This window comes from Orycteropus afer, unplaced genomic scaffold (assembly GCF_000298275.1).
Source record: "Orycteropus afer afer isolate SDZICR_OR568_19922 unplaced genomic scaffold, OryAfe1.0 scaffold00345, whole genome shotgun sequence".
Classification (NCBI taxonomy): Eukaryota; Metazoa; Chordata; class Mammalia; order Tubulidentata; family Orycteropodidae; genus Orycteropus; species Orycteropus afer.
The window spans coordinates 825,996-832,942 of NW_006921932.1; positions in this window are offsets into that span (position 1 = coordinate 825,996).

A 6,947-nucleotide genomic window follows, 5' to 3' on the forward strand; every position below is an offset into this window, starting at 1 on the left:
CCTCTGGCCCGGCAAAAGTCCACAGCTCAGCCCACCTTTCTCTTCACCTACTCCGTTTGTTCCAGGGCTGGATACTTTCAACAAGAAGAAATAACTAGCCCTAACTCAGTTTCTCCATTTGTAAGGGGAGAATACAATGAAACACTAAAAATTTCACCAGAAATGATCCTTGAGTGGTACATATGGTTTACACTTCACTAGTTCTATTCTGTAACATGTGATCACCATGAGTCAGAATTGACTTGACAGCAACAGTTTTGGTGTTTTGGTTTTTACTAACTTAAAGCTTGGCAATTTGAATCCACACAGCAATTTGAATTACACAGCAATACCAAGGGAGAAAGGCCTGCTGATGTGTTTCCATAAAGATCACAGCCAAGAAAACCCTAAGGGGCAGTTCTACTAGGAATCACATAGGGTTGCCCCATGAGTTGGAGTCAGACAACAGGCTTATATGTGTGTGTGTGTGTGTGTGTGTGTATAATTACCTTGAGGGGAGTGTGAGAGCCTGTCCTCAAGCTGTCATCTCTTCCTTAACTTGATGAAATTCTATTTATTCATTTTTTTATTTTTTGAGGCCTGCAGAGAGAGTCAGACCTGATTATTTTGGTCAAAAAGTTAGTGTATGGCTGCTCTGAGCCTGTCTTGAAAAGACCCAGAGTGCTGGATGAGAGGGAGAGTTTATTTTGTCTTTTTCTTTAGTTTCATCCCATTGGAGCTGTTGTGTAGTGTGCACCAAAGTCCTTTTTAGAAATGAGCTGTTGATCTTCGGCTTTAGTGGCTGTGGCTGATTAGCCCTGTTGGTCAGTCTGACAAATCTTATTCCTTATACCTGTAAATCACAAACTTTGCTTTGGCAAAGTGGAGAAACTAAAGCTAGGGTCTCAGAGAAGTAATTGATCACCCAACTTTGTTGAATGCAGGTCTAGAGAGTTTAGCAAAAAACATTTCCTCCCCTCTGTTCCCATGGCCCTAGTTAACTTCTGATGGTTATCCTTTTTGGAGGAAGACAGTGAATGATAAGCATTTCATTAAATCCTTATAACAAGGCAGCACATCTAATTATCCATTTTATAAGAAACCAATAATCATTATCAATTGTGATAAAAATTTAAATTGAAGATATTAAATCTGTAAAAGGCTGGGACAGGGTGTCTAGAACCTTCAGAATGGGCCGTAGGGATAGCATATCACTGTATTACCTGCTGCTGCTGAGTCGATTCCAACTCATAGTGATCCTATAGGACGGAGCAGAAATGCTACATTGGGTTTCTGAGACTCTTTACGAAAACAGAATTCCACATCCACGGGTTTGAACTGCTAACCTTTTGTTAAGTAGTTTAAAAGCTACACCACTAGGGCTCCTTTCAATTACTACTCAAACTCTCCTATCAAGTTGATTCTGACTCATAGTGACCTCCAGTGGATTTCCAAGACTATAAATCTTTATGGAAGCAGAATTCCTCATCTTTCTTTCTCAGAGCAGCTGGTGGATTTGAACCACTGACCTTTTAGGTAGCAGCCAAATGCCTTAACCACTACACCATCAGAGCTCCTTGTTAATTACTACTCAAACCAAAGACCAAAGTCATTGCCATCGAGTCAATTCTGACTCATAGTGACCCCCATTGGGTTTCTGAGGCAATAAATACTTATGGAAGTAGATTGCCCCATCTTCTTTCCACAGAGTGGCTGGTGGGTTTGAACTGCTGACCTTCTGGTTAGCAGCCAAATGTCTTATCCATTATGCCATCAGGGCTCCTTTTTAATTACTGCTAGTTACCATTAATTAGGAGGAGACTGGTGGTTCATTGGTAGAATTATCACCTTACATGTAGGAGAAGTGGGTTTGATTCCTAGCCCGTGTACCTCATGTGCAGCTACCTCCCTCTGTCATTGGAGGCTTTCATGTTGCTATGATGCTGACCAGGTTTCAGCAGAGCTTCTAGACTAAGGTGAACCAGGAAGAAAGGCCTGAGGATCTACTTTCAAAAATTAGCCAGTGAAAACCCTATAGATCACAGCAGTCCAATCCCCAACTCATCTTGGGGATAGCACAGGACCAGTCAGTGTTTTATTCTGTTGCTTGTGTATGGGATCTCCATGAGTTGTGTGTATATATAAATACACAGCATAACTTTTTTTTTTTTTTTTTAAACACAGTTGGGATCATACTATACAAACCTTGCTTTTTTTCACTTAATGTGTTTTGGAGGTATTCTCTTATCAGTTCATATAATGCTACTTTCTTCTTTACAATATATATGCAGTATTCTATTGATTGCGTGGACTGTAATTTAACCAGACAGTCCTTTATTGATAGACATTTAGGACAGTTTCCCTTTGTTTTATTATTTACACTTCACTATTCTCAACAGTGGTGCAATGAATATCTTCATACAAGCATCTGGAAGTACTTTTGTAAGTACTACTCCTCGATGGAGAATTGCTACGTCAAGGCGAATATTCCCTTTAAATGTTGACAGTTATTGCTGAATGGCCCACCAAAGAGAGTAATCTGATTTAACTCCCATTGACAATGTTTGGGTAGATGAAGCCTTTGGTTTTTGATCTCTATAAATCTCTCTTGCCTCAAATCTTGTCATCCTTCTTTGCTTCAGCCAAGTTCAAATATCTATTCCAAGAACATGTCATATCCCTTGACAACCTTTTGCTTGTGCACATTTTGTACTATTTCTCTACAAGGAAATATATGTATTCCTTTTCATGTTTTAAGTTTAAGACTCCAGTCATACTGAGGAGACAGATTCCAGACCTAGCAGCTTTGCAGAAAAGTTGAGTCTGCTTTTTAACCACTGAGTTTGGCTTTTGGGGACCTTGTTGCTGGGCAGGGACTCAAGGAGACAGAAGTAAGCCAACTGGTGCTAAAACAGCAGTCTTGAAGCAAAGTATATGTGTATAACCAGCCCATGATCTGTTACCCCCACCTTATCACCAAGTTAAAGAAAGTAGAACTCTCTTTATATGCTAAAGTCTGCATCCTACTATCTGTGAGTCATAATCCTCTTTCTCTCTCTCTATATATATGCATTTACTGTGTGTGTATATATAAACATACACACATTTTATATATATATACACACACACACACACACATTACATATATATGTATATATATGCGTTATATATATGTATGTATACACACGCACACATATACATATATTTAAAAACCAACTCAAACCCAAACCTACTGTCATTGAGTTGATTGTGACACATGGCAACCCCCATGTGTTTCCAAGGCAGCAAATTTTTACAGAAGTAGATTGCCTCATCTTCCTTCTGCAGAGCAGCTGGTAGGTTTGAACCACCAACCTTCTGGTTAGCAGTCATATGCCTTTAGCATTGTGCCACCAGAGCTCCTTTATGTATAGATGTATAGATGTATATATATGCACAGACATATACATATATACATACACATATATGATACACATGTATATATGTGTGCATGATACATATAGGTTATATGTGTTATGTGTGAATTTTTTCATATATATCTCGAAACAATTGCTGTTGAGTTGACTCCTATTCATCGTGACCCCATGTATATCACAGCAGACTGTACACCATAGGGTTTTCAATGACTTCTTCCAAGGAGTCTCTAGGTGGATTTGAGACTACAATCTTTTATTAGCAGCTGAGTGTATTAATCATTTGCACCACCCAGAGATTCCATTCATATGTATATTTCATATTATCTCAGTTCTCTAGTACTGCTATCAGAGACATACCACAAATGGATGGCTTTATCAAACAGTGATTTGTTGTCCTACAATTTAGGAGGCTAGAAGTCCAACTTCAAAGTGCTGGCTCTAGGGGCTAAGTGAAGGCCTCTCCACCATAGGCTTCAGCTCTGCCTCCTGTTCAAGGCCCACTAGAGCTGGAGGCTTTTTCTGACTCACACAGCTGCTGGCTCATGAGGCTGATGAACCCCAAATCAACAGGTAAAATGACACAGTCCAAGATCAACTGGCACATGACAGACCACTGGCTCAAATCCAGGAACAATCCCCAAATTGGCAGGCAACATGGCAGGCCACTGGATGAAGACTCAGCTAAATCCAGGATCTAAGTGTGCCAAAAAGCTAGAAACCTTTCTCAAAGCTTCTCCTTATATACTGGAACCAGGCCACACCCCAAAATCAGCTCTCAGCTGTTCACAGCAGATTTCCACCATGGAGTTGATTACCAACCTTATCATGGGGAATAGCCACATCCAGCTGCTAGTCATTCAAGACCATGGCCCAGCCAAGTTGACACACAACCTATATCTATGTGTATATATGTATGTGTATACACACACATACACACATATATAAAACATGTACTGTGTGTCTGTCACAGAAACCAAACCTGTCAGCCATCATCTGGGTGGTGAGGGTCAAATAGAGGTATGCACAAGATGCTGAGGGAGTTATTAATACCCTGTGTGTAATTGATGTAAAGTGTGAGGTGGTGGGTTTTGCAAAAAGGCTTCTGAGCAGGATGACAAACTTCTTTTAGTTTGCCTGGACTTTCTGGGTTTTAAAACTGAAAGCCCACCTTCCCAGGAACTCTGATTCTCGGGCAAATGGGACAGTTGGCCATCCCCTCTCAGAGGTGTGATCTGAGTGGGGCTGAACTTTGAAGGAGGCATGAGGCGAGTAATAGAGTAGATTGTTATAACTCTGCATACAGTTGAAAAGTACCAAATGCTACTCAGTGAGGGTGAAGCTCCTTAGCTCTTTGGGAAGCTGCTGTCGAGACTATTTATGGCCTGTTGCTTTGTCAGTATTTACCCTCTGTCTGGGAGACTGTACAGTCAGATGCATCAGGATGAGATTGCAGTATGTTCAGGCAATTATGTTGCAGCACATGCTATATAAGAATCATAAATGAGGGTATAGCAAAGGAAATAATTTTAAATGCATTAAACATTGTGGTTTCCTTTCTTTTTCATTTTTAAATTCTGGTTTCCTTTTAATTAAAAAAAAAATCTGTTTTGCAGGCCTTAAACAAATCAATCCTCCAAAGGCTAACACAACAATAGGCTTTGAAAACTATACCTTGGGACTTCTGGTAAGATGGTGGAATAGGCAGATAAGCTACACAGACCCTCTTAAACAAAGAAAATAGAAACCAGTTGACACAGATACAGAAGATAATCCTGGAGCCATGAGCTTTGAAAGGAAGGATACAAAAGTGGATTAAACACCAACTAGTAGAAGAACCTGAATGAAAACAGTGAGTAAGGAGACAAATGGAGCTGCAGACTGTCAGCTGTCCTGGTAGCATGGACAGCCTGAATATTTCCAAATAGTGTGAGGACCTGAGAATTAACTTAAAAATCAGCCCTGCTCACTAAGGGCTGCATGGGCTACTACACAGATAGCTGACGATGTAAAAAGGAAAAAGAAAAGAAGGAGACAAACTGAGCTGTGGACTTTCAGCTGTCCAGATCTAAGTGTGCCAAAAATAGCACAGCTATTTGGAATGTTTATAAGTGGTGGCCATTTTAGATATTTAAAGTGACAGCATTCTCATTCAGATTCCAGGGATCTAAGAACAGGCTCTGCTTACCAGAGACAGCACAAACAGATGGGAGGCTGATGACTGGAAAGGAGACAGGTGGAGACTCCATATATGCTGCCAACTAGCGAATAGAGGAGCACAATACCCTGCTTACTCAGATACATCCAAACAAAACAGAATACGAAAATCTTGGGTGAATCACTCCAACATACCATCACCAATTAAATATGAACACAAAAATGTCACAATGTCTTGGAGGCAACAGACCATCACGGTCCATACAAAGTAGCAAGATAAAGCAGTAGAAACAAGGGACCAGTATACAGACCCAGAACGCATCCCTGAGGAAGAAGCAGCATTGGAACTCCCTGATAAAAAATTCAAAAGAATTATGTTTAGGTCCCTTCAATGGATTAAGAGACTGAGCAAGGAAAACACTGACAAAATTGAGGAAAACACAGAGAAAACCCTCAAACAATTTTGGAAGACAGTACAAGAACAAAATGACAAAATAAATGAAAAATTAGAAATTATACCAAATCTACAGATATAAATCCAGAAGATTAATAATAAATTCTCAGAAATGGATAACACATTGAATGGACAAAGGAGTAGAACTGAATTAATGGAACACAGAATGAGTGAGACTGAGGACAAATACCTCAATACTTCTTTGGAAAGGAATCAATCAGAAAAAAGATCAAAACAAAAAGAAAACTTTAGGTTCATGTGGGATACATCAAAAGGAATAACTTATGTGTAATCAGAATTCCAGAACAGGAAGAGACCAATAAAACCACAGAGAAAATTGTCAAAGATTTGTTGGAAGAGAATATCCCTGATATGATGAAAGATGAGAATGTATCCATTCAAGAAGTCCAGTGAACTTCAAACAGGATAGACTCCAAAAGAAAGTCACTGTGGTATAGTAAATTACTTAGTGTGGCTTTTCTACCCATAAGTCTTTGTAAACTCAGTGGTGGAATGAGCAACTGAGGAGCTCCCGATTGTAAATGTTATCCACCTGAGGTATTTCTGTTGGGCGTGGCACAACACAATATTCTGGGGGGCTCACTCTCTCTCAGGTGCTTAGAATCCTCATGCTATGATTGGCTAGTTTGGCCATTCTGCCAGGCTCAAAAGGAGGTCTCCTAGAGGCAGAACTCTCTCTCTGACTGCTGGTTGAGGAAGACGTGCTGCTGAAAAAGACATGCACTCCTGAAAGAGACATGTGCTGCTGGGAAAGAGACACAAGAGCCATGCATTGTTGAGTGAGACACCAAGGGACACTCACTGTTAGAGAGAGACTATGAGAGACTGTGAGAAACTGTTAGGAGAGAGACTGTGGGCTGGGAGAGAGACTGAGCGTTTTTCCTGAACTTGCATTGTAACCTGGTGCTTCCCTAATAAACCCC